The 27588-nt window shown below is 38.4% G+C and overlaps 1 pseudogene; it reads right to left on the minus strand.

Moving 5' to 3' along the window:
* The window catches only part of LOC127452706 (activating signal cointegrator 1 complex subunit 3-like), a 252981-nt pseudogene that overhangs the window by 70028 nt on the left and 155365 nt on the right, over positions 1–27588 (minus strand).

Genomic DNA, 27588 nt, shown 5'->3' on the forward strand with positions numbered 1-27588 from the left:
GTTGGCAAACTGCATCTTCCTTGGGCAGAGCCCCCTCTGCCACAGTCTCCATGTTTGTAGCAACTCCTCCTCCGTTGGGTAGGATCTACCATGAGACTCTCCACATGGTCAGCAAGACCATGTGACGTATTTTCCACTGAAATATCCCCTTGGGAGGGACACCCCCCGACTAGACCTGGCGGCCTAGTCAGATAATCCCCCTTGTTTTTTAGGGAGTGTAAAAAAGAAGGAGAGAAGAGGCCATGACTGGGTTAGCCTGTCTCTATCTTTTGGGTAGTCAACTTGTCCCCAAAGGGCCGTTCGACACTCATAACTATGTTGGGGGAGGTTACGTGTCGGCTTGGTGCGCTAGCTATGAGGCACAGAGTTGTCTGCCCGTCACACACCGCCAGTTCACGTAACACAGTTCAGCCAGTTGCGGCGTTTTGTATAGGGACCCCTAGTGTCACTACATCGACACAACGTCGAGTGAGTGACAGATAGGGAACGTCATGGTTACTTGTGTAACCTCCGTTCCCTGATGGAGGGAACGAGACGTTGTGTCCCTCCTGCCACAACGCTGAACTACCTGCTGAAATGGCTGGACCTTGTCTCGTCTCCTCAGCATAAAACCTGAATGAGTGGTTGCATCCTTTTATACCCGTATGTCCGGGGGAGTGGCATGCAAATACCACTCGGTAATTTTCATTGGCCTTTTATTAAAGACCAGAGGTGTTTCGGGCTCCCAAGAGTGACCCCTAGTGTCACTACATCGACACAACATCTCGTTCCCTCCATCAGGGAACGGAGGTTACGCAAGTTACCAGGACATTTTATGACGCATGTACATAATCCAATATTATTTAGCAGCTTGACCAAAAACGATCAGCACACTTCATTTCTTTTCCCACTTCCCCCGGTTTCACTTTGTACGTAAATGTTACCGCCATTATTACCGGCTTATAACATGTGCACAAGTGTTGTTCTCAAAGCTGTTTACATTTCGAAGTCAAAAGCAGAGAATGATAAGTCTCATGTAATCGCGGGTTTCTTACATTGTCAGTTTTTTGAATAAGCTGTTTTTTGATAGTTATGAGCATCTTGTGCATGTCACGCTCAGTGTCGTATGGGAGAGGTGGCTGTTAAACTTACTGCTGCTGTTTCTGCATCGCAAATCCACCGATTTTTGCGATGTCGGCATAAACAAAATGACATGTTTGATGTATTGTAGCACCGGAACATGACACCATTGTTTGGCAAATTCAACAAGCTGTAACGCTACAATCTGCCTGCCTTTTGCAATCAAAATGTGTTGTTCTGTTTTCCTCCTGCCTCTGCACTCTTTCACAGCTCTCAATGTTGCGCTGTTTGGTTTTAATTACACTATAATGTGTTTGTTTATGTATCGCATGATACATCTGTTATTGAATTGCGAGCGTCGTAATGTAAAATACAATACAATATTTTTTTACACCCCTATTATAAGCTATCAAAATACATTTTACTGTTAATTTTCCTTAATTACAATTGATGCATTTGCCATCATATCTGTGTGAGTTCTGAACACTGGTTGGAATTGGGCAGAACCTTTGTGATGTATCTTCCCGGGGTAATTACACTGACACACACAGCACAAACACACAACACTGATTCTTCATCAATGACCAAGTGATACAGAAAAGAAACTCTTACAAAACAAATACAGATGGGACTTGTGACAAAAATCAAGTACTTTGCAGCTTTTGTAAGGTGGAATTTAATTTCCACAGAAGCACGTCAAGTCATAACTATCACCTAAAAGCCAAACAGCTTGTTGGAGTTCCAGTAATTTCTTTCAAAATAACTCTGAACCCATTGCCCCTGGACAATTCGGATGAAGTATCATTACATGGGCAGTGCCAGTGCTAAAAGCAGAACATGATATACTACAGTACTATATTACTCTTACCATTTCTTCCATACATAGATATGTAAGAGAATCAGTAAGAGTAGTATGGGTGGCATGCCATTGCAAACACCACCATTGTCTGCTGTGCTTTTCATATAGAGTTAAAGCGGTGCTTGACACCCTGATGCTAATCATGTGGATAGCCACAGCCTGCCAGACGATTATTATTGTGGAAGATGAAGGTTTAAGAGATACAATACCCATTGCAATGAATACACATCCTATTCAGACTAGTTCTCTCAATTAGTCAATCTCCCACTTAGACTTTGGGAAACGTTTAATGCTTTCTCTAGAAACTCGTCAGTCAATCATTGTTTTGAGGAATCTTGAAAAGGTTATACAATGCTTGAAATTGCCAAAAAACTGAAGATGTCATACAAAGGGATGTGGAAGGCCAGATGTACAACTAAACAAGAGGATAAGTACATCAGAGTCTCTAGTTTGAGAAATAGATGCCTCACATGTCCTCAGCTGACAGCTTCATTGAATTCTACCCTCTCAACACCAGTGTTATGTACAACAGTAAAGAGAAGACTCAGGGGTGCAGGCCCTATGGGAAGAATTGCAAAGAAATAGCCACTTTTGAAACAGAAAATCAAAAAGAAAATGTTAGAATGTGCAAAGAAACACAGACATTGGACAACAGATAATTGGAAAAGAGTGTTATGGATCTTAACCCCATTGAGCTTTTGTGGGATCAGCTAGACTGTAAGGTGTGTGAGAAGTGCCCGACAAGACAGCCACATCTATGGCAAGTGCTACAGGAAGTGTGGGGTGAAATGTCACCTGAGTATCTGGACAAACTGACAGCTAGAATGCCAAGGATCTGCAAAGCTGTCATTGCTGCACATGGAGGATTTTTTGATGAGAACTCTTTGAAGTAGATTAAGTAGTTTTCACATTGTAATAGTAATTTTTCATGTTATTAATGTCCTGACTATACATTGTGATCAGTTGACTGCCACTTTGGTGAATAAAAGTAGCTATTTCTTTTCCTAAGAGTAAAATCTGTATATTATTCCAAACTTTTGGCTGCCAGTGTATATATTCATATAAATGGATACATTTTATTTAATTTAGTAAATATTTAATATTTAGTTTGGCCTCCTAAGGTTGTTGATGAACACTTTCTTTGACTGACAAATTTGATGAAGAATAAAAGTCATTGTTTCAGGTCCTATTTTTTTACCTTACTCATAAAAAAAGGGTCATATATTGTAACACTGTTGACATGACTGTGTGTTCATGCAGACACGTTAAAGATGTTTCTCTCCTCTATAACATGTTTGTGTGTGTTTGTGTAACTCCATGCGTCTACTATTAAATAAATTATCACATCCTCAAGGCTGCAGATTTTTATGTGATTACTGTACGAGTGGACTTCTGAATAGCTCTGTAATGGTGCACTTTGAAAATATTAGCACACATCTGCGATGGGAAGCAGAAAAAGGCTGCTTGTTCACATCTTGAAATGATCAGAAGCATGCAGTGGAACGGAAAGAGAAATTTAATGGGAGATGACACAGATTTTTCCACAAGAAGCTGCGCTGAGGCGTACTGTAATTGCTGTTGAACAGATATTGAGCTTCTTCAGGTTGTGGATGAGGAGGAAGAGGGAGAGAAAGTCACAACAGCAGCAACACAAAAGAGCAGAGAAAGTGAACGTGTCATGGCCTATTCACATAAGATATACAATATATATATATATATCGCAGATGAAAAGATTTTTCACACCCCAAACTATTTACACACAGTGCAATTTCATCAGCACTCTTAAGCCATGACTATTTTAACAGTTCAGCACGGCCTCAAGTGCCTTATTGCTTAAACACATCCAAAAATATGTTTGACTTGTCTAAGGTGTTCATTCTCATTCACAGTAATTCTCTGTATTGCAGAACAGACAATAAACTGCAAAACGGATTAATTAAAAACAAAATCTATAAATATATTACCTTTCCAGAGAAAGACAATTTAGTGAGGTTTATGCTTTAAATTATGTTTAGATTACTTGCAGTAGTCTGAAAGCATGTCTTCATCTTATGCCATTGTGCAAGTAAATGGATCTTGTTTTGGAAAACAAGACAAAGATCCTGAGTAAGGCCATGTCCACACTAATACGTTTTCGTTTGAAAACACAATTTTTCACATGCGCAGTAAGGGGATTTAAGCGTTTTCATACATTACAGTGTGGACGGAGAGCATTTCAAAAACAAAAAAGCCATTTTCAAATGTACCCGGATTAATGTAGACATAGCCTAAGAAAATGTGAGTATTGCAGTGTAACATCATATTTTGATTGAGGTGGTGACCTCTGACATCTCTCTCATCCTCATGCAGCCACTGTATGGGGTTGTCCTCCATGGCCAGGAGCGCGATGAGGTCCAGAGCCGTGAGGTGCATCTGTTGTCATGACGACACAAAGATGAGGACAGGCTTAGCAGGGGTGAGAGCGGATGGCTGCCGGACAGTGGAAACAGAGAGCGTAAAATTACACCTGTGAATTTTTATTGTGATGCATCTGTATGAAAAGCCAACAGAGAAAAAAGCAAAGAAATAGTACAACGTATAATGCAAATAAATAAATAACATTTCAGATGTTACACCATGACATTGATGATACTCTTTGAGTGAATCATGTATTCAGATGGCTTGTTGAGGCAAAGTCACATGACTTTGATATTGATATTGCTATATAAACTCTGTAGGAATATATTCTCTAAATGTGTTTCCATCATAGTTTATGCGCATGTTTTCTTATTGAATAACAAACGTATCCGCCTCAAGCGAGCATTGGTGTGCTTTTTGTTGTGAGCCATGATTCATTAATTTAGTAAGTGAAAGTTTCCAATAATAGGGAAGCATCACAGTATAACAGTGCAACTATTAATGTGTGTGCATGTTGCTGTAGTTTCATACCCTGGAAGACAGGCTTGTTCATACTAGTCATTCGGGGGCAGTAATGCTGCCCCGGGAAGCCCTGGATGTGAACCTCCAACGGGACCAGACAAACTGAGGGATGGAAATTATACAGTCCCACCTGTAAGAGAAAAGGAGAGATAAAGAAAGAGGAATAGATGAAGAGCCCAGCTGGCCATGTGCCTGATAGAACGGCCCATCTGGGCATAATTACAGCACGTCATTGTCCCCTGTCCCACCACTGCGCTCTCGCACAAGTGGCCCGGGGCGCGGGTGCGTGTGCGCACATATTTAAAGGGCTTAATAATGGATTGGGCAGCCATGGGTGCGCTTCAATCCAAACAGCACATGTCAGATTTATAGAGACCCCCAACCCTCCCTTCCCCGTCTGTCTAGCAGGGTAACAGTTCAGCAATAGTAAAACAAGGTTTAACATAACCACCGCCATCCGTCCTGAAGCAGATACGTCCAGCTACAGTACCAACAGGCTGCTACATGCTGGGAGAGGGATTATTTATAGACCTGTGCGCACATACACATACGCAAATACAACAACTAACAGATCATATGGTTTGCTATTATTTCCACTGTGAATTGAGAACAGTATGAAAACAATGGTATCGTTAGTACTGTGTACACCGATAATATTGTAATTCTACTCGTTTGACTTGCCAAGATGCTACAAAACATCTCTATTCATCATGGCTGCAGTTGAAGCATGCTTCCTCTGAAACAAGAACCATCAATTGCATCTCTACCCAATAGCATTTGGGGGCCAAGATTTCTGGGTTGATTTAAATAGCTGTAAATCATATGGAAATCATAGAAAACCTGAGAAGAGACAAGAGCCCTGAACCAGAAAATATGAATTTGCCCATAAAGAACAGTTCATGGATGGCCTTCAAGAATGAAGGCCATCCATGATATGCATAATATGCATAATATAATAGTCATACTTTGCCATTGCTACATCCAACTCAACCACTTGCATCTTTCCATCCTATGCACTTTTATTTACCTATTAATTTATATTATTCTTGAAAATATTAGTACTATTTTGTAGTTTTTGTTAGTTATTCTTTTTTATCTTTTTGTAAATAAAACTCATTTTATTACAACTGTGTGTTCCTTGTGTTGATGATACAGAAGAGCTCTAAAAGGTTAGGCTGCTCTCGAATCCTTCAGATTATTCAGATGACTAACTCCCTCCAATTTACATAATTTAAATTTATTGAATGGTCCATTTGGATAATTCTTTTACTGTTAAGGTGAAACTCCTTAGCTGGTGCCCCGAGGATGGAGGGAGGGGAAGTCTGATATTAATAATCACACACACATACACCTTAAGTGAAGTGTAATAAAAAATCACCACATACTTTTGGTGTCTGGTGTGAGGCCAAGTTCATTTCAGTTGGTACCAGGGTGATTCTAAAATAAAAAAGTCTGTGCGAAAAATGTTTTAATGAGACTTTACTTTCTAGAAGTTCACAGTGCTAAAAGTGCCCAAAGTTGAAAAAACACCCTTATATGTTTACATTGTTCTGCTAAATTTGCATATTCACTTGTTTAATCACACTGTAATCCTGTAATGAAACGAGTGTATCATTGTGGTATATGTATTTTTAGAAGGGTATGCAGGCTGATTTTAGTAAACAATGTTGACACAGGTGAGCTAACAAAGGCAGGTTTCATATTACAGTGGGTTTCTGACCTGTTCGATGCCCAGCCAGTCTGCTTGATCCCACGCATTAGCCAGCACAGTACAGAGTTCCACCACTCCCACCACTCTGGAGGTGTGTGATGAGATAAAGTTGGTTCTGGACACGATGACTTCTAGAACTGTCCCCCTGTCCTCACCTGTGCACACATCTAGTCATTGTAACAGACATCACAGGTCAGTCAACAGGTGTATAGCCTGCGTTATTTTATTAGTCTTCTATGCTATAAGTATTTCAGTACCAAGTTGATACCTAAATTAAAAAAATGTTACATTGCAGTTTGTTTCAACGACATTAGTAATTTTGACCAAATTTAGTGCACAGGTGGAAAAATTATGGCTCCTACTATGGAAAAGCTGATGGATATTAACTTGGTCATGCTCACATTGCTTCATAACCTTCATGGGGTATCCATTCACATTACCGAACACATGTTCATAAGCCAAGCCCTGACCATAGTCAGATTCAATAATTTGCATGTCAAGCACCAAGTATGGACATACTTGGAGTTAAGAGCTACATGCCATTGTTTTCGTTTAAAAAATGATTCCCAAATGATGAATTTTGAAATAAAGAAGTGTGTTTACTGGCATTTCAGTTTTTGCTGTGGAATCGAAATTGGTTGCAAGAACTAAAATTTCAGTGACATCAGCTAATTAATTAGTTGGTATTGGTCCCCTAGATTTAAGCTGCATGAACATGAACATTTATGAAGGATTTGGACAAATTAATGAAACTAATTTAGAACCAGGATCAGTCCTTCTATCCTGAAAAACACAGTCCTGAACAGCGCGAAATATGATATTTCTACATGAGAACATCATTGTGTTCATAAACACTCTTGAATTATTTCAGCAGTGTCTATAGGGGTATTAGCATTGTTCTCACAATACACTGGGGTGAATTCAATAAACAGATGAACCACTTTTGTGCACAGTATTTCAGCACAAAAACATGTGTCTTATTCACTAAACACCCACAGTCCAGTTTAACCAGGTGCAATCTGCCTTGGCAGTGCATCATGAAATTAAGTCATTAAGTGCTTTTCCACCATTGGCCCAAACGTTTTTAAGAATGGTGAGCAACTGATTCAGCAGCATTTCCACTTGAGCACGGTTCAGTATGGTACGATTTCAAATGACTGGTGGTACACCTGTATTGAAGTGTCGACTCACGATTGGGCACTTGCTCAGACACGATACGGAACAACACAATTCTGCAATGAGAACCGTTCGGCCCGATTGTGGAAACGTGCCTAATGTCACACATTTTTCTTGAAGCAAATGATGTTGTACCGCCCGTGGAAAGCAGGTGACAATTTTTTATACAAATCTTTGTACATTTTCTATTGATCATGACAGCATTAATGAACCAAATGATGATCAAATGATTGAGAAGAGCGTTATAACCAGGCATTTTTCCAGATGCGCATTGTACTGCATCACATTGTTGGACTATTCTATACAGTCTGCTGCATCCTCCACAACCAAGCACTCAAAAGCAACCAGGATGAGGAATTCCAGTGTGCAAATTGCAATCAGCACAACTTTTGGGGGAGTGTTTGTGCTGTTACCTGAAGCATTAGGACATTAATATATTGTTTGCAGATGCATTAGTGTGTGTTTATGTTCACTAATTTACCAAGAAGATGGATCTCATCAATGATGAGTATAGCCACTTTCTGCACGTAGCTGCGGTTCTGCCAGCTGCGGCTGACTCCATCCCATTTCTCTGGTATAGTGACGATCAGATTGACCTGCGTGGTCGCCCGCATGTCAGGAGACACGTCACTGGTTAACTTAACCACCCTAGAGAGAGAGATAGAGAGAGTATGGTAATGAGCAAATAAAGGTCAGGGTATCATAATAGATACATATTTGCCAGAGGAATCTATAAACACACTCACTTCCTCCCAATCTTTTTTTCTATTCTGATCTTCCAGTCTTCAATCATCTCTCTGACCAGAGCTTTAAGAGGAACAATGTACACCACCTACACACAAACACACACCGTTTGACAAGTTGGCTCAACACTTAGCCATAATTAATAAAACTAAACACTAGCAGTTGGCAGAGGTTCAGACCTTTGATGTTGGGTACTTGTTGAAGACCCTGTAGATGGCCATCTCTGCAGTGATAGTTTTGCCGGAGCCAGTGGGCGCTCCCAGCAAGACGTTGGTGTCAGTGTGGTAGAGCATGTCGAAGATCTGCGTCTGAATGGGATTGTAATGTGTAAACTTGTACTGACTCTTGTACTATCTGTTGCCCAGTACGGTCACGGGCAATGGCTGAAGATCCAACAGCTCTGGAACCAAACAAATGAAAATGACCAAAACAAGCCCGAGTAGATCTGTAACTGTTTACAGTTACATGGCTCCTCGGTGGTTAAAATGAAGTGATGTTCTGTACACACAAGCTCTATTTAGGAGTAAACAATAGCATAAAGATAACTACAAAGCTAACAGACATGAACTTAAAGCCACAAAACTCTGTTTTTCTTTTTTATCCAAAAATTATCTACAAGGCGTGTTGTTGACATTTGAAAGTCAGCTGGCATATTTGTGTGTGTGTGTGAGTGTGTGTGTGTGTGTATCAGCCTCACCTGTGTGTGGTGGGTGTCTCTCAGGCTGAATGAGATGTTGGAATTTGATGATACACACAGCCTCAGAGCACAGCCAGTTGTCAGAGGCAGCTCTGATGTAACACTGAGAGGGCATGGGCTCAAAGATGGGTATGGTGAAGACTACCTGCTGGGGTTCTCCACTCACCACCTGATCACACCACAGAGATACAGATGACAATACAATCTTCACAATCATTAAGTGTGTAACTTTTTCAAAATACTTTCTCCTATTCCAACTTAATATGCAGAGACAGCTATAAGTTAGCCATTCATAGGTTTATGTTCTCAAAACTGTAAAAACTGTGTCTTTGTGGCATACAGAGTTTTGACTGGCCTGTTCAGCCTGACACAGCAACATTGACTTGAACAATGGAGCAAGTATGGGGCAGGGCTATCTGTTTGATCAACCAATGGAATACATAGAGGGTGTATTTTGAAGCAGTTTGAGAACAATTGTATTTTTGCAATCGGTAGCGCAAATATTACATACTTTTGCTTTAAATAGAGCAATTTCTAGTTGTTGTTACATTTAAAGAGTGAATTGTGTAATTTCTGGTCTACTAGCAACACCAAACAGAATAATACTGGCTATTTCCAAACAGATTTCCCAAACACTCCTCCCCCAAGGTGTTGAGGATGACAGTTTTGGGTTTTCTCGTGTTATCTTCACCTGTTTCTTCTACAGGAGGAAGTACTCAGAGTGGAAGATGTGGTCATTGGTCGGATCCTCCCCCCACAGCCACCAGGGCTCTCCAACGTGGACCTGTGCAATAACCACAGGTGAAGTGCCAAAAGAGTGGTACAATGAGGATAATAAAAACTACATTAATGACTTCAAATACATGTCTGTTTTAGATCTGTATTGCCTTAGAAGGAAGGAAAGAAGGAGGGAATGAAGGAAGGAGGGAGTGAAGTAAGGAAAGAAAGATGAAGGAAAGACGGAAGGAAGGAACAAAATAAGGAAGCAAGCAAGGAAAGAATGATGGAAGGAAGGAAGGAAAGATAGATGGAAGTAAGGAAGGAAAGATTGAATGAAGGAAGGACAGAAGGAAGGATGGAAGGAAGGAAGGACGAATGGAAGGAAGGCAATAAGGAAAATGGAGGGAAGGAAAGAAGGAAGAAAGTACGAACAGACAGAGGGATGGAAGAAAATGGAAGGAAGGAAGGACAGAAGGAAGGAAGGAAGGAAAGATGTAAGGAAGAAATTAAAGAAGGTAGGAAGGAAGGAAGGAAGGAAAGAAAGTAGAAAGGGAAAACCCAAGGAAGGAAGGAAATAAGACATTCCAAACTATAAGCAGCCTTAAACTAAGTAGAAAACACTCACTTGCAAGATACACAGTATAACGGATTGACATATACATATTCAGAAATATATATTCTGATTAATAAATTTATAGCCAGATTTATAACTTATATATTCAGATTTTACATAATTGTTTCCTGTTCGACCCTGTACAATGAACATATATTGATATTTGAATGTACATAAACTAGTGGATGTGTTAAGTATTGTGTAGTGTGTGTTCATGGCTCATTAATGTGTGAGCGTGTGTGTGTGATGAGGTGTTTAGTGTGTGCTGTTGGTCATCCAGCTGTTGTGTGTCATGCTGGAGGAGTTATGGTCACAGTAAAGCTCAAGACACAGATGCCCATCTGTGGCCCATCACTGCAGCCGCTCTCAAGGGAACAATAGCAACAGATCTGAGTCTATTCAAAGCTTTGTGCGCTTAAACACTGGGGAGGAGACACACACATGAATGACTGCCTCAACACCTCCTGTCTAACCTACTGTGTGTGTGTGGTTGCTTGGGCTTCTATGAACTGTGAATACTGTGCCCAACACAAATGTTTGTCACAAACTTTGTTTGTGAAGATCAGAAGTGTTCAAAGTTTTCAGCTCACACACCTCCTTATCTTCAAGCACCCTTGTCACCCTAAAACATGGCGATAGCCAGAGGCATAATCACATTACTGCATGTGTTTGTCATCTTACTACTTCTCCACAACTTTCAGCATTAAATTCAGTATGAACTACTTAACATTATTCTCCATCCAAATGTAGTTTCCTTTAGTTTAGTTTTGGCTATAGGTGTGAAGGGATTTTGTAAAAGTTATATTTAGATATTTAGAAGATTACTTCTAAGTTTGAAAATCTCCCATTGATATACAGTACTGCGCAAAAGTTTTAGGCAGTTTTGAAAAATGTTGTATAGTGAGGGTGTTTTCAAAAATAATGCCAGTACTAGTTTTTATTTATCAACTAACATCTGTCAAAGGACAGTTAAAAAAAAAAACATATCTGGTGTGACAACCTTTGCCTTCAAAACAGCACCAGCGACAACTGATGTGCAGTTTGCACTATGTACATTTATTGCCAGGTTTCTTTATCTCCAGGTCACTGCTTTTCAGGACATTATTTAAGCCTTCTATTGGTCTCTTCTCTCTCCCACAATCCCCCCCACCACCTTACTTTCTTTTGTCTTTAAATTTCATTTTATATACCAGGGGTCGGCACCATTTTTGACATGGAGTGCCATTTTTTATTTTCCTGGTCAATGGCTGTGGTGACAAGTATACCACAAATCAGACCCACAAAGCACACAGCTGTATGTTTAATACATAAGAGTGTGAGTTATGTTTAAAGGGCTTATAGAGTCTGGCATTACTGTGATCTACAAGGTGCAGGTTTAATCATAGATTTGACTGATTTGATGGACTGATTATTGGACAGGACTGGACAAACACCTGCTGGTGCACTGGCTGGAGTTTAACAGGACACTAGAGCAGCTAAAGTCTTTATCAGACACTCTCTGTGTGGATGAATATCAGTGGAATAGTCCCCATGGTCCCATTCACCACACTCCAGTGACAGCACAGCGCTGTAAAGACAGCTTTGAACTTCTCACAGCAAATCTCATGAATCTTTACGGTTGTGTGTTTCAGTGTTGGAATTCCAATGGAAGTCTGATTCGTCTTAGTGATTTGACTTGTTTGGATGATTTGTTTCAATGATTTGATTCATTTGATTTGTCACTTAAAAGGAATATTATGGGTTCAATAAAAGTTAAGCTCAACTCAGCATTTGTAGAATAATTTTGAATAATTTCTGCTGGTCCTTCCTTTATTTAAACTTCTAACCCGGATTGAGGCAAGTCACTACCCCACCACGAGGACTTAGAGCACATTGGGAATTGGGTCCAGTGAGGCACTTACAATGGAAGTGAATGGGGCCAGTCCATAAATGCTTAAATACACATAATTTCAATAGTATAGCCATGCAATGTAAACAATATACATGTTAACATGATTTTAATGTGATAAAATGGCCTACTAACTGTATCTATGAAAAGCTATATTTAATATACACAATCACAGTACTGGATGTAACTTTACACAGATAAGTTTAGCCAGCAATTGTATCATACTTAAATCATGTTAACATGTATATTGTTCCCCATTTGTGGCTATACTTTTGAAACAGTGTATATTTGAATGTTTATGGACTGGGCCCATTCACTTCCATTGTTAGTGCCTCACTGGACCCAATTCCCAATGTGCTCTAAGTCCTCGTGTTGGGGTAGTGACTTGCCTCAATCCGGGTGGTGGAGGACAAATCTCAGTTGCCTGCGTGTCTGAGACCAGCAATCCATGCATCTTATCATGTGGCTTGTTGAGCGTGTTACCGTGAAGACGTAGCACATGTGGAGGCCCATGCTATTCTCCGTGGCATCCACGCACAACTCACCACGTGCCCCACCGAGAGTGAGAACCACATTATATATATATATATATACACAGTTGTGCTCAAAAGTTTGCATACCCTGGCAGAAATTGTGAAATTTTGGCATTGATTATTGAAAATATGAATGATCATGCAAGGATAGTGATCATATGAAGCCATTTATTATCACATAGTTGTTTGGCTCCTTTTTAAATCATAATGATATCAGAAATCACCCAAATGGCCCTGATCAAAAGTTTACATACCCTTGAATGTTTGGCCTTGTTTCAGACACACAAGGTGACACACACAGGTTTAAATGGCAATTAAAGGTTAATTTCCCACACCTGTGGCTTTTTAAATTGCAATTAGTGCCTGTGTATAAATAGTCAATGATTTTGTTAGCTCTCACGTGGATGCACTGAGCAGGCTAGATACTGAGCCATGGGGAGCAGAAAAGAACTGTCAAAAGACCTGCGTAACAAGGTAATGGAACTTTATAAAGATGGAAAAGGATATAAAAAGATATCCAAAGCCTTGAAAATGCCAGTCAGTACTGTTCAATCACTTGTTAAGAAGTGGAAAATTCGGGGATCTCTTGATACCAAGCCAAGGTCAGGTAGACCAAGAAAGATTTCAGCCACAACTGCCAGAAGAATTGTTCGGGATACAAAGAAAAACCCACAGGTAACCTCAGGAGAAATACAGGCTGCTCTGGAAAAAGGTGGTGTCGTTGTTTCAAGGAGCACAATATGATGATACTTGAACAAAAATGAGCTGCATGATCGAGCTGCCAGAAAGAAGCCTTTACTGCGCCAATGCCGCAAAAAAGCGCGGTAACAATATGCCCGACAACACCTTGACACGCCTCACAGCTTTTGGCACACTGTAATTTGGAGTGACGAGACCAAAATAGAGCTTTATGGTCACAACCATAAGCGCTATGTTTGGAGAGGGGTCAACAAGGCCTATAGTGAAAAGAATACCATCCCCACTGTGAAGCATGGTGGTGGCTCACTGATGTTTTGGGGGTGTGTGAGCTCTAAAGGCATGGGGAATCTTGTGAAAACTGATGGCAAGATGAATGCAGCATGTTATCAGAAAATACTGGCAGACAATTTGCATTCTTCTGCATGAAAGCTGCGCATGGGACGCTCTTGGACTTTCCAGCATGACAATGACCCTAAGCACAAGTTGACCCTCCAGTGGTTACAGCAGAAAAAGGTGAAGGTTCTGGAGTGGCCATCACAGTCTCCTGACCTTAATATCATCGAGCCACTCTAGGGAGATCTCAAATGTGCGGTTCATGCAAGATGACCAAAGACTTTGCATGACCTGGAGGCATTTTGCCAAGACAAATAGGCAGCTATACCACCTGCAAGAATCTGGTGGCCTTATAGACAGCTATTACAAAAGATTGCATGCTGTCATTGATGCTAAAGGGGGCAATACACAGTATTAAGAACTAAGGGTATGCAGACTTTTGAACAGGGGTCATTTCATTTTTTTCTTTGTTGCCATGTTTTGTTTTATGATTGTGCCATTCTGTTATAACCTACAGTTGAATATGAATCCCATAAGAAATAAAAGAAATGTGTTTTGCCTGCTCACTCATGTTTTCTTTAAAAATGGTACATATATTACCAATTCTCCAAGGGTATGCAAACTTTTGAGCACAAATGTGTACACTCACATGAGATGAATATTTTAAGCTACATTTCCCAGCACTAATTCTAACATACCACTCATGTTTCTCACTTACACTCCAGTGACAGACAAACATTTTGTAAATCAGTTCAATCAAATCATTAAAATGCACCAGCTCAACAGCAAATCAGATTTCACTACTTAGTTTTGAGCTTTATATCTTTTCTCATCAGATGTTACCAATCTCTCCAAACAAAGTTCAGAGCCACTTCCAGACAGATGCAAAAACCATCATCAGAATCCCACTTATTGCATGTATCCATATATGTACGTATCCATCTGAAATCTCTGAAGGATGACAGAGAGAGATATCACAGACCGGAGCATCAGAGAGGGTCTGGATTTAAAATCAACATATGTTTGACACGGAAATGACCCTCACTGCCGGATCCCAGATGTACATCCCAAATCAGTCGAATTAAGAGCAAAGAGGGAATTTCAAGGAGCTATTTGGACTACCTGAGCACATGGAAGCTGTTCTACTGGAATCACAGATATCAGAGATTGATGACTTCCACAGAGAATGAGGAGAGATGCTGGGGAGGTGACATCCCATCCCAGACCGGACCAGACCAGGTTTAAACATGCAAAAGCTTGAATGAAATTTGAGAACTACATAAATAAATAAAAAATAATAATAAATAAATACTGTAAACAATAATAAATAAATAAAATAACCTGATTATATAAACATGATTAGTTAAGACACAAAATCTATCCAATATTGCATAAACAATGCTTACGTAGATGTGACTTTATTTATTTATAAACACATTTTTTTTTTAATTAATAAATGTATTTGATAAAGCAGCCCATAACTGTTGGTCTAGGATCATCTTCCCAAAGCCAAACAAACTATAGTGAAATGCAAAAACTGACTCTAGATCAGTGGTTGAGGAAAACATCTTCTGACATCATTTGCTGTGTAGCTAGAAAAGTTTGTACATAAAATAAATAAATAACTTCCTGGATTATATATTTGTTTTGGTAGCATTGAACATGATTTTATCGTTTTTTGTTTTTGCTTTTGTAAGTACATCCAACTCCACTGTATACAGAGCACCCCCACTATTTTCAGAAGCATCCTCAGTGATTTTGAAAAGGAACCTGAGCTGAATCTGTAATGATGTCAGGGTGGACAGTTCTCACCTGCGCTACATAAGACAGGTCAGACATGAGGGAGAAGCTGTCCACCTCCCCACGGCCGATGTACGTCTGCAGGAGGATGTTGATCTTGCCGTAGCCGTTCTCCACACCTCCCGCCGCCGGCAGCTCACAGAAATTACACAAAATCTGCTCCAGCTCCTCCAGCTCCTCATCTCGAACCTGTGCAGGTCACACACAACACATCTGTAACATACTGTACTTACACTGTATTCACACCATCCTAGTGAAGAAACAAGAATCGCTCTTTGTGTGCTGGAGGAGCTGTCACCTCGATCTGCTCAAACTTTTCAGCTTTAGAAACGATGCTCAGAATATCTGCTTCAGTTGAAAAGCTCATTGAATGTCTGTGGAATTTAAAGAGAGACTATTAAAATAGTCAAATATGCAAAGTACGAGACCACACTGAAAATCCAGGAATTATTTTTTTCATATATATATATATATATATATATATATATATAATCCCTTATGATTATGCCCTCATGGTTTCAGTCAAGTAATCCTGCAGTAACCATGACTGTAGTAACCATTTTTTGTGTGTGTGGTAAAAACAATGATTAAAAAAACAAACAAACAAACAAAAAAGTAACCTGGTACAAAACCTGGTACATATATCACAAAAACCATGGTGTTACTATAGTAAAACTAAACTTTTTTTTATTTTTATTTTTTTTATTTTTTTGCAGAATGAGTATGATTTTAGTACCATTGTTTTTTATTTGCCTGTATTATTACTATACTATAGTTTTACAATGAATGCATATTATAGTTAAAATATGGTGACTGTAAGAAAAACCATGGTAAATAATGTGCTTACTATGATTTTACTATACCCAAATTAATTGCAAGAGAACGCAAATAATATTTTAGAAAATGAATCCTTCCCTGTCGTCTAAGGGGCTCTGTACATACGGTTGCATTAAGCTACCAAACAGGATTTTTAAGAACATCACAATGTGATGTGAATCTTTACATTCTGTATTTCTTTGTGTGTATTATTATTATTTATTTTACTTAAATATTTAAAATAACAACGATAATAGAAAGGTTCCATGGCTGTTACGAAATATTGATCACAATTCTCCATAAAGCTTTTGGCTCTATAATTAGTGAAAATAGAGAAATATTTACATACTGTAGATTTACAAATAACAACATTTGAAATTTGACAATGTGATCGAGTGAATGGGCTTTTTTTTATTTTTTTATTTTTTTTATTTTTTTCAGAAATACATGTGGTACAGTAGAGAACGAAAAAAAGAAAAGATTTATTCAAGCAGATATCAGATCAGAGGGATATCACATGAGAAAGTGTGAGAAACACGGTGTACGCTCTGAAAAAGCTGTGCATGTTAAGGATAGGCCTTGTGGTTGATTCCATAAGCCAGTGGATTGGCTCTCATCTGCATATACAGGTACGTGTAACTCATCCACCTCACAGCTTCATCAACATTAGTGACAGTCCCTAGAGCTATCTGCACAACACAACAACCACAGTCTGTATCAGAACAAAGTATTCATATTTTCTTATTTTTATTTTTGGGTGAGCTATTCATTTAATATGACAATAAGTACAATCAAACCTGTCCTTCTTAATAATAACATAAAGGCCATGTGATTAAGTAATCTGTCACACAACATGTTCAAACACATGAAGGCTTTCTAGGCTGATCTCCTGATGATTCCTGATGTCTTTGCGCCATCTAGTGGACAGACTGATATTGGAATGCACTTGTTGGAGCACTTGCTGCCATCGTGTGGTACAGTGGGAGACTGCAAATAATTTTTTCAACTGGAGCTCACAGCAACTTGATGAGTTCATTAAGCTCAAATAAATATGTTTTCCTTTTTTTCTTCTTCTTCTTTTTTTTTTTTTTACCATAATGTGTTTGGCAAAAAATAACAACATCTGCAAGCCAAGCAATAGCACTGAGTTGTTAGTTGTGTCATGTGAGTTCAGTACATCGGCATTAAGATTGTCAGTGAGGCTGATGAATCGTGCACAGAAACACTAGTGCATTCATAAAGGAAATAGGGTTTCATGCAAACACACTATCACAGCAATGTGCCCTGACCTTGATGATAACCGCGTGAGCCGGTAAGTTAACGCCCCAGGCCAGCGTGGCTGTGCACACCAGCTCTTTCAGGTAACCTCTAGAGAACATGTTCTCCATGAGCGTGCGGTCCTGTCGTAACATTCCGGCATGATGAATCCCAAAGCCATCAGGAAACACCTCCCTCATCTGCTTGTTTCTGGAGCGCTGCACCTGTGGACACACGATAAACAACACACTGCTCAGGAAATACACATTTTACATAGTCAGATTGATAAATGACAGATTATTGAGATTACACTTTAAAAATGACATTTGATGTACTTTTTGCTTAATTTATTTTACTTTTCTTGCAACAGTTAGATGTAGAGCATTCGAGTATTAGATAATATTTGAATGATACATCTAAAAGTATTTAAAATACCACATTTCTTACATTTATATTAAATTTTTGCCATTTTTATTTTTAATTCTTTTTATTTTTTCAAGTTTATGGAAGCTGTGGAGTGCCAATTAAAAAAAAAAAAGAATGAAGAAACAAATGATCAATCTATTTATTTGAAAATAAAAACAGGAATAAAATAAACCAATTTATAAATGGACAAATAACTAGACACATTTAAATTTGTTTATTTAATTCATGTTTAAATTTTTGTATCATATTTAACAATTAAATTGTGCATTAAAAAAATCGCTATGAATAACCGTCCAATGACAGGCTCCTGACAGGCAATGAATATCAACTTCTAGTGGCACGTGGGAGAGGGGGTGTGTCTTAAAAGTTAGTCGAAAGTTAATTGGTTGCTCCCACGAGTCAACTGTCCAATGGCATTTTTAAACTCAATTGTTAAATGGAGAAAGAAAAGCCAAAGTAAAACGAAAAAGAAAAGCCATTGGCAAAAAAAGAAATTGCTTTTTTTAAAATGCAATTTAAAAGGTAAAAATGACTTATTAATGTGCTATTTTATTGTTAAATATAATTACATTTTTAAACATAATTAAATAAACAGATTTTAATAAGTCTATTTATTTTTCCATTTATAAATTGGTTTATCTACATTTTTATTTTCAAATTAATAGACTGATCATTTATTTCTTAATTCCTTTTTAATCAGCAATCTTGTGCTTCCATACAAGTCTGACTCAGTTTTGGATCTCTCAAATTAAAAGTACTCAACTAAGTGCATTGTGTGCTACACTGCAAAAAAAAAAAAAAAAAAAAAAGTCCAAATATCCTTAAAACAAGAAATAAAAATACTTGAGAAGCAGAATGGCATGTGATATTAAGTCTTTTTTTGACAAAGAAAATAATGGTGGTGTTTATGCTTGAAAACAAGAGAGAAAAAAAGTATTTGCCAATGGTTTTTTTTTTTCTTACACCATTGGCAAATAGTTTTTTTGTAGTTACAAGCATAAATGTTACAAAATGTTGCTAATTTCTCATAAACAAGACAAAATATCTCATGTCATTTTGCTTCTGAAGTGCATTTATCTTGCTTTAAGAATGTTTAGATGTTTTAATGGAAAACAAGACATAAATACTCAATAAGAACATGATTTTAGTAATCACTAGGCCACAGCTCTAACATACAACAATATAGCCTACATACTGTTTATTTATAGCATTACAAATTATTAAATTGGGGTGCTGCTGTGTTAATTATTTTGTGATTGTGCAGAAGAACCAGAACTAAAGAGGGCTTCAGCTGATTCAACTTCTGACTTAACAAATGGCATAAGTTTGGGGTGTGACTACATGTACGTCCAAACAATGGAAGATGGCGATGTTCGGGAAAGATTTTTGGAGACTGTCATTATCTTTGCAGTTTCATTCGATGTCATTAGCGGTGCAGATATTAAACCGGCAGAAACTGTCATAAGAATGCAGCCAGTTTTGAACCTTTCCAGCATCACATTTGCAGCCTCAGTGTGAGGTGACAGAGATGTGTGTTGTGTTGACTGTTGATGAGGGTTGTGACCTGTGCTGGCAGTAATGTCTTCACCATCAGACACTTTGATCTCACTCTGACTGAGTCTAAATGGAGGTCAACAGCAACAAGCTCCAGTGCCGCAGAGAACAGCCCTTTACAGACACTCTTTCCCTCAATAACACACACTGAATACCAACTACACACAAAACCTGACTTACTGCAGTCAATCCCTTACTAATAAAATACTGCAGCAGTACCATGGTAAAGTGAGGGTATCAGATGATAATATTACGGTACTCTGGAACATGGTACTGACAAATTACTACATTTATATGCCATAGTATTCACGTGGTACTACTAGGTATTTTGACGAATACCACAGAATTACAATGATCCAAAAATATGGTATTTCCATAGTGCATAACCAAAAAAAAAACATGGTAGTTCCATGTAAATTAAAATAAATAAATAAAATAATAATACTTTGGTACATTCTTGTATCTACTGCCTGTGTATTTGTGTGTAAATGAGATATATTGCTTTGTTGTGGAATGTTCCTTTAAGAGTTTGTGTTTTATTTTAATGCATATCATTCTGTCTTCCTGTATGGAGATCAATATACATTGTGATTAAATAAGGCATTTTGAATATCTTTATGATGTCTTTCACTGTATTTCCTTAACAAGCTTCTTCCTTCTGTTCAATTTTCCCAGTGATTTTGAGGTGTGAGCTTCATTTACATAATTGCCGGTCAGGCAGAGGGAGACTGAAGCTGTGCCTCATTTGGAAAGATGCGTCCTCCAGAGGTCGCATTTGTCGGCCGCATACGTCATCGAGGCTGTCTCGTTTCAGAAAATCGAGTAGGACACTTCGAATGCAGCCTTCGAATGCAACCTTCTTTCACGGGAATTCAGAGGATGCATAAGGTGTATCCTTCGTGGGTACTCACAACCCACAATTCTTTGCTTCAATGGAAATATCTAAAAAAAAAAAAAAATGACGCCAATTTGCCCGTAAATATGATGTTCAAACGCAAGTAATGTTAATTCCCAAGTTGAAGTACCTCAGTATATGGGTGCAGAGTATATAATATGTATAATTATATTAATATTTAATTAAAATAAAATATTAGACTAAAACTACACCTGTAAAATCTAATTTCTTTTCTCTTTACATCATTATATCTCTCCTAAAATGTACCTCATACATTCCCTTCCAAAGGGAATTTGTTACTTTCTCACTCAAAGCGCTGGTGCTTGTTAAAGAGTGGCGTGATATCATAGCAACCATGTTATGTTCCGTTTCCGTTTGTCCTACAAAGGCCGTCTCATTTAAACGAGACTTGTTTAAAGGAGGATGCTCGGTATACCACAGCCTTCAAAGGACGCATCCTACTTAGCATGCAGCCTTCCAAACGAGACACAGCCAGAGTGTGCATTAGATTCTGCCAGTGGGAGGTCGTTAATCACTTGAGCGTTGGGTCTCCCTGCTGAGTTAATGGCTTCAAGGACTGAAAAGGCACATCAGTATTGCTAGAAAAAAATATTTCTGTTGCCGAGGTGGGCTCTTGTATTCTCTTCAAGTGACCAATGAGCTTCTTCTTTTACTGAAGAACTGACAAGACGTCAAGCTGATCTGAAAGTTTTCATCTGTGACTGCACATCATCACAAATGCTGATTGTAATCTAAAGTGATTCTGTCTCCAAGCATTTTTTAAAAAAATTACTAATGAAATCAGAAAGCGTAGACACTATTGTCTGTTTTTATTTAACGTAATATCTTTACTCACTGAAAGCTGCATTTGGACATATGCACTCTAAGGCAAGCCTCAAGGGGATAAATACACAATCACACACTTTCATGGTAAGTTACTCCATGAATAACATCCTAAATCACTCTTTTACAATTGTTTATGCTCATGCGGTACTACATGTTGAGCTCCATGTGACAGGGAATCAGAGAGAGAGAGAGAGTTGTGGTGAGCTTGTATGTCTGTCGCCCCTCCACCATTCTTAAACTCTGACTGAAGAGAGCGAGATCTCAGCAAAGCAGTCTGCATGTGAGACACCCTCGGCCAAAATCAAGTTGTATGGATTCTGCTAGTGTGATAGTATCAAATACCATTCTGTGTGATTTAGATAAATGTCCGCTGATTTACCACCCATCATTATAATGCTTTAATGAACTGCTCTGTCAAAAAAATATCTTCTATTTGCCTTCATCTGTTAGTTGATTCAGGTCTCTAATCAGTCAGTCTCTTTAGATGTGGTGACTGCATCAAAGTAATGTTCTGAACACTGCTCGTGGCTTAAATGTGACCTGTGACATAGCGGCAGTGTTTGGGGGACAAAGAGGACTATACTTACTGAACTAAATCTGTCTTTCTAAATGTACCTGCAGCTCGTGTTTTAACTGCACAGCCAAAACACACATATTCTGACACTCAAAGGAGAGATGTATCACTGTCATATTATACCATGCTATGGCAAAACATCACTAGCACACAACTTGCTCCCTTTTCCACCATGAGGCGTGTTGTAACTTAGTTAGGCTTTAATTTATATGACTGAAATTGTCATTTATGCTAAATAAAATTGATAAATTGTACTAGTAAACTAGATTTTCACCTTTTATGAAGAAAATGTGAGTGGTGTTTGCACAAGCAAAACTCACCACCACATTGCTATGCAGTTGCTAAGGTGTTTTGTGTCTTGCTTTGTGCTTTACTTTATTTCACTGTGTCCGTATTATCCATATTACATGTTTCTGTGATTAATTACTTTAGTAATAATAACAATACCTGCAAGCAGCTTTACAAAACAAGTGCATAGTAACTATATACAATTTGTTAGAATTACTTAGTAAGTACCCATTTAAATACATATTAACATGAAGACTGTAAAATAAAGTGTGACCAAAAAACATATTAAACCAGCCTTAGCTGATTTGCTGTTTTTAGTTGGTTTAAGATGGCCAAGCTGGTGTTCAGCTAGTTTAGCAGGTTAGTTGTCTGGTCTCAGCTTAACCAGCTGAGAGTGCTTGAAACCCTTCTAAACCAGCAAACTGAACCAGCCTGCCCAAGCTGGGAGACCAGCAAACCAGCTTACGTTGGTTTAAGCTGTTTTTTTCATAGTGATGTTTTTCCCTGGTGCCAAAAGAGAACATAAGAAACATATCTCTGTATTTTCAGGCGTAATGTGTTGTTCACATCAACTTCAACATGACCAGCATGTAAAGCAGTATATACATACCACACATTCCCTACATTCACCGTCAGCTGAAAATTCATTATAATGACAAATCAGTAAATACCTAAAAAATAAGAAGGTAAACTTAAAAAAAAGAAAAAATGTATGTGAAAGCATGTTTGAGATATAGAGGTGCGGCATACGCTCTCCAGGGCACACAAGGCCCACCAGAGGCTTTAATTGAAATGCTAAGGTTTGCTTTGAGGTGTCACACAGTATTAATGTGCCGCTCAGCTAGCATAAGTTAATGTGAGGCCGGGGCAGCCACTCACGTTTAGAGGTTGGATTTGTGATGGCAGCACATCGGCTCTGTGATCAAGCCTGATTAAGGGCCGCTGAAGAGAGGTTATTTCCCTGCGCACTAAGCAGAAGCCACGGCTGCCTTCCACCGGCCGTGGCAGACAGCGCTGATTAGCCATTATTCTGCCTTAACACAAGCAGACAGTAGCCATACCAGACGGAGACACAGCACGCACCTCGGTGGGCATACAGATACTGACACGTATCGTGATGTGGGTGCGAGCAGCCTGCGGCTGTTGCAAACGCAAAAACCTCTGTTTCTCAAATGACACTCAGGACCTTGAGAAACACAATGAGCGATGCCATTAATACTGCTAAATGAGAGAACACAAGCTCATCAGTGACTCAAAGACATTACGAGTCTTCATACATTCGGTTTAACAGAGACATTAACAGTGCATTAGACTTGACACTTAAAAGTCTGTCATTTTCTCTATCTCTCTCTTTGTCATTGACAGTTTGTTATTTTAATAACTTTCCCAAAGTGCATTTTGAAACTTTGCTGCCTCTCAGTATTCAAAAATGCTTATTTAACCAAACAGTCCATTAATGGGCTATGGCCCAAACTAGACTGACAAAGCAATCTCAGAGATTTGTCACTTGCTTACTTAACACCTCATTACTAGTGTCTCACAAATCCATACAATTTGGTTTAATTTACAATCATAGAATGGAAAGGAAGAAAAAAAAAGTGAAAAGAAAAGAACTATAAAAATAGGAAAAGGAAAAAAGAAACCTGAAAAGAAGAGGAAAAGCAAAGAAGGCACTGGACGAGAAAAGAAAATGGCAAAAGGATATGGAAAAATTAAGTGGGAAATGAAAGGAAAAGGAAGAGGAAATGGAAAAATGAAAGAGAAAAGAAATAGAAAAGAAAGGAAAAAGACAGGAATAGGAACAGGAAGAAACAGAAAAGGAAATCATAGGAAGAAAAATGAAAGGGAAAAGGAAAAGAATGAGGAAAAGAAAGGAAAGGAAGGGGAAAGGGAACGGTAAAGGATAAGGAAAATTAAAGGGTGAAAACAGAAGCAAAAATGGGAAAGTTAAACAGGAAAGAAATGGAAATTAAATAAATGAAAAAGAAAATGTTAAGAAAAAATGGAAAAGTGCAAGAAAAAGAAAGGAAAGAAAGGGATGGGCAAAGGAAATGGAGAAAAAAATGAAACGGGAAAAGAAAAGGAAATTAAAGTTAAAAAGGAAGAGGAAATGGAAAAAAGAACACTGGAAAGAAAAAAGGAAGAGGGAAAGAAAGAAAAGGGATGACAGGAAAGGCAAGGAAGAGGAAAATAAAAGAAGGAAGAAAAGGGGGGAAAGGAATAAATATGGAAAAGAAAAATAGAAAAGAAAATAATCAGTTCATATCAATTCTGATATCTGCTTCAGCAATGACAACAACTAAAATGAGTGATTTCTAAGAAAACAAAAACTAAATACTTTTAAATGAAATCAAATCTGTTCTGCTGATGTCAATGAATTGAGTTTCCTGGAAGAAAGAGCTTTACTTCCACATGACTTAATTGAGACTGGGTCACTTTGGGTTGTCTTAATTGTGTAGACGAGACAACAAAGGTTTTCAGAACTCAATAATGACATCCTCACAGGAGAGAGAAGATATAAATAGATGAAAGCACAAACAATAGATATGAGCAAAATCCTGCAGACCTGTCCCATGAGGCAGAGGGTTTAAGATGACAGAAAGAGAAATTCTTTCCCGTCAGAGAATTCCCATCAACTGCTGTCTTACCTTATGTGTCTTTCATCGGTATACAAATGAAATACTTGTCATTTGTACATGACATGAATTGTCGGTCTGTCTGCAGTACTGTCTGTGAGCACTCGGTGTCTCCTTTCATCCACCGATGAGACAGCGAGAGGGTGTATGGTACTGACTTTGGGGGGGGGCGTGGGGCGGGGGGTTAGTGTGGTGGGCTGCAGGGGCATAACGGAGGGGCTGTAGTCTGAAAGAGCCAAGTCTGGGAGCATGACCGAGCTGACAGTGGCCATGAGATGTGTTTGAAGCAAGAGATCGGTCATGCTTTAAACGCTAGACATATCAGACAGTAAAGACCTCCAAACAGAAGACCTTTCTTTCTTTCTTTCTTTCTTTCTTTCTTTCTACTTGAAGAAGTCTTGATCATACTTTCTTTTACATAGCACAGTTTTGAAAGATGAGGGCATGTCACATATACTCTCCATGTTGGCATGTCTAATTTGGCTAGATTCTACCCTGAGACAGATGAATCTGTGCCAACAGGCTGTAAAGTCTGAATTGATGTACAGTCTTTCACGCAAAAAATAAATAATAATAATACAAAATAAATATATATGGGAAGTGTTATCTACTCCCTTTTAAAAGTTAAGTCTATTCTTGTTGCATTTTATTATTTGCATTTGGCATTGTTATTTTTTATCCCTGTTGTTTGTGACCCTATCAAAACAAACCTGCAACCCTGCAAGACCACTGCACTTAACAATGACACAATTTTGAGGTTGCAAGGACATATTAGCAGTAAAGTTATATTTATGTGAAGAAATAGCATTTCTGCAGTTGAGCAACTGATTATTTGTAAATTTTTTTAAAGAATGAGGAAAAGAAAGGAGAAATGAAACTGGAAAGGATGAGGAAAAGGAAAGGGGGGAAGGGAATGTAAAGAAGGAAATGATAAGGACAAGGAAGAGGAAATGAGAAAAGAAAATAAAGGAAGAGGGAAAGAAAGGAATGAGAAAAAGGCAGAAAAGTATACAAAAAGAAAACAGGAAAGGAAAAGTGGGAATTTTTTTTTTAAAAGAAATGAAAGGATGGGAAAGGGAAAGTAAAAGCATAGAAAAGGGAAAAGAAATCGGAAAGTATGAGGAAAACGAAAGAGGGAAATGAAAGGAAAGGGAAAAGGGAATAGGAAAGTGGAAACAATAAGTAAGAGGAAAAGAAAGGAAAAAATTACTAAATAACTGTAAAGGAAACTTAGAAGGAAAGGAAAAGGAAATAACAAGGGAGAAGAGAATAGATAAAAGGGAAAATGTTGAAAAAAGAACTGGAATGGAAAAGGAAACCAGCTAGAAACTGCAATATACGTACATAGTTTTGGGCATTGGCAAATTCAAAAAAAAAAATTTTTTTTTTTTTTTTTGTGGACTTGTGGTGTCGGCACACCCCTTGACAAGGAAAATGTAAAATGGCACTCCATGTTAAAAAGGTTTCCGATCCCTGACATGTAGCATGTTTAAGTGTCTGTTCTTTCTGTTGTTGAGTAACTGAAATGGAAAACTTAATATGAATTGCACCTTAGCTAATTCAATATCAAAATATTGTCCTAGTCAAAACATTAAACATTCCATTTATCACAACCATTTACCTTGAAGCAGGTATGACACCCAGTTTTTTGTATTCGTTTTTTTACTTTAAATACTGACGTCTCATGATGTAGCTGGTTCTGTTGGTATATATTGATTTACTATTGTGCTGGCTACAAAAGCATCATAATAGTTGAGAAATGCCTCGTATACATACACGCAGGTACAGTCTTCTGGATACTGTAATGTCACATTACTGACGAATGGGATATGAATAGTGAAAGGGCATCTAAGAGGATCTCTATCCATCATTTCTATTAATAGATTAAGTCCTTCAAGTAGATCACCCTGAACACTGGACTTCTGTTCCTGCCCAAGTATCATTTAAAAACATCAGCACAAAAACACGGAACTTTATCATCCACACACGAACGATATTCATCCCCAAAAATCAATGCTAATATAAGAACATATTTATAATAATACTAATTAAAACAGCTTTTATTCTGAGCTAATAAAAACCATCACATCTATTATAGTTGGAATTAAATTAGTGTCATGTGTGATCTGTGCTTTCACTTATTCAAATGAGTTATTTTGCTGCTGTAATATTAATAACTGCATACAGAGTTCCCACAACGTTCAACCAACAAATGTACATAATTTTTCCAGTCGTTTGTAATTCCTGGTTAAGAATATATATATATATATATACACACAGTATACAGTACATATATTCCGCGGATGGCTGCCTCGGTATGGAGCTCTCCAATTCTATTGCTATTTTTGTTTGTTTGTCCTGTGTTTAGTAATTTATTTCTGATCAGTTTTGCCAGAGACGAGTGGCTGAATATTCGCCAGCACACGCAAGACAATATTTTAACAACATTGTGCTTCACGGAAACCTCATCGGAGTCCGCCGATGAAGGGGATGAGTGGTTCCTCGCTGCAGTCCGCCAGGGTTCAGCCGATTCTCGCCACCTCCT

This window comes from Myxocyprinus asiaticus, chromosome 15 (genome assembly GCF_019703515.2).
Source record: "Myxocyprinus asiaticus isolate MX2 ecotype Aquarium Trade chromosome 15, UBuf_Myxa_2, whole genome shotgun sequence".
NCBI classification, from domain to species: Eukaryota; Metazoa; Chordata; class Actinopteri; order Cypriniformes; family Catostomidae; genus Myxocyprinus; species Myxocyprinus asiaticus.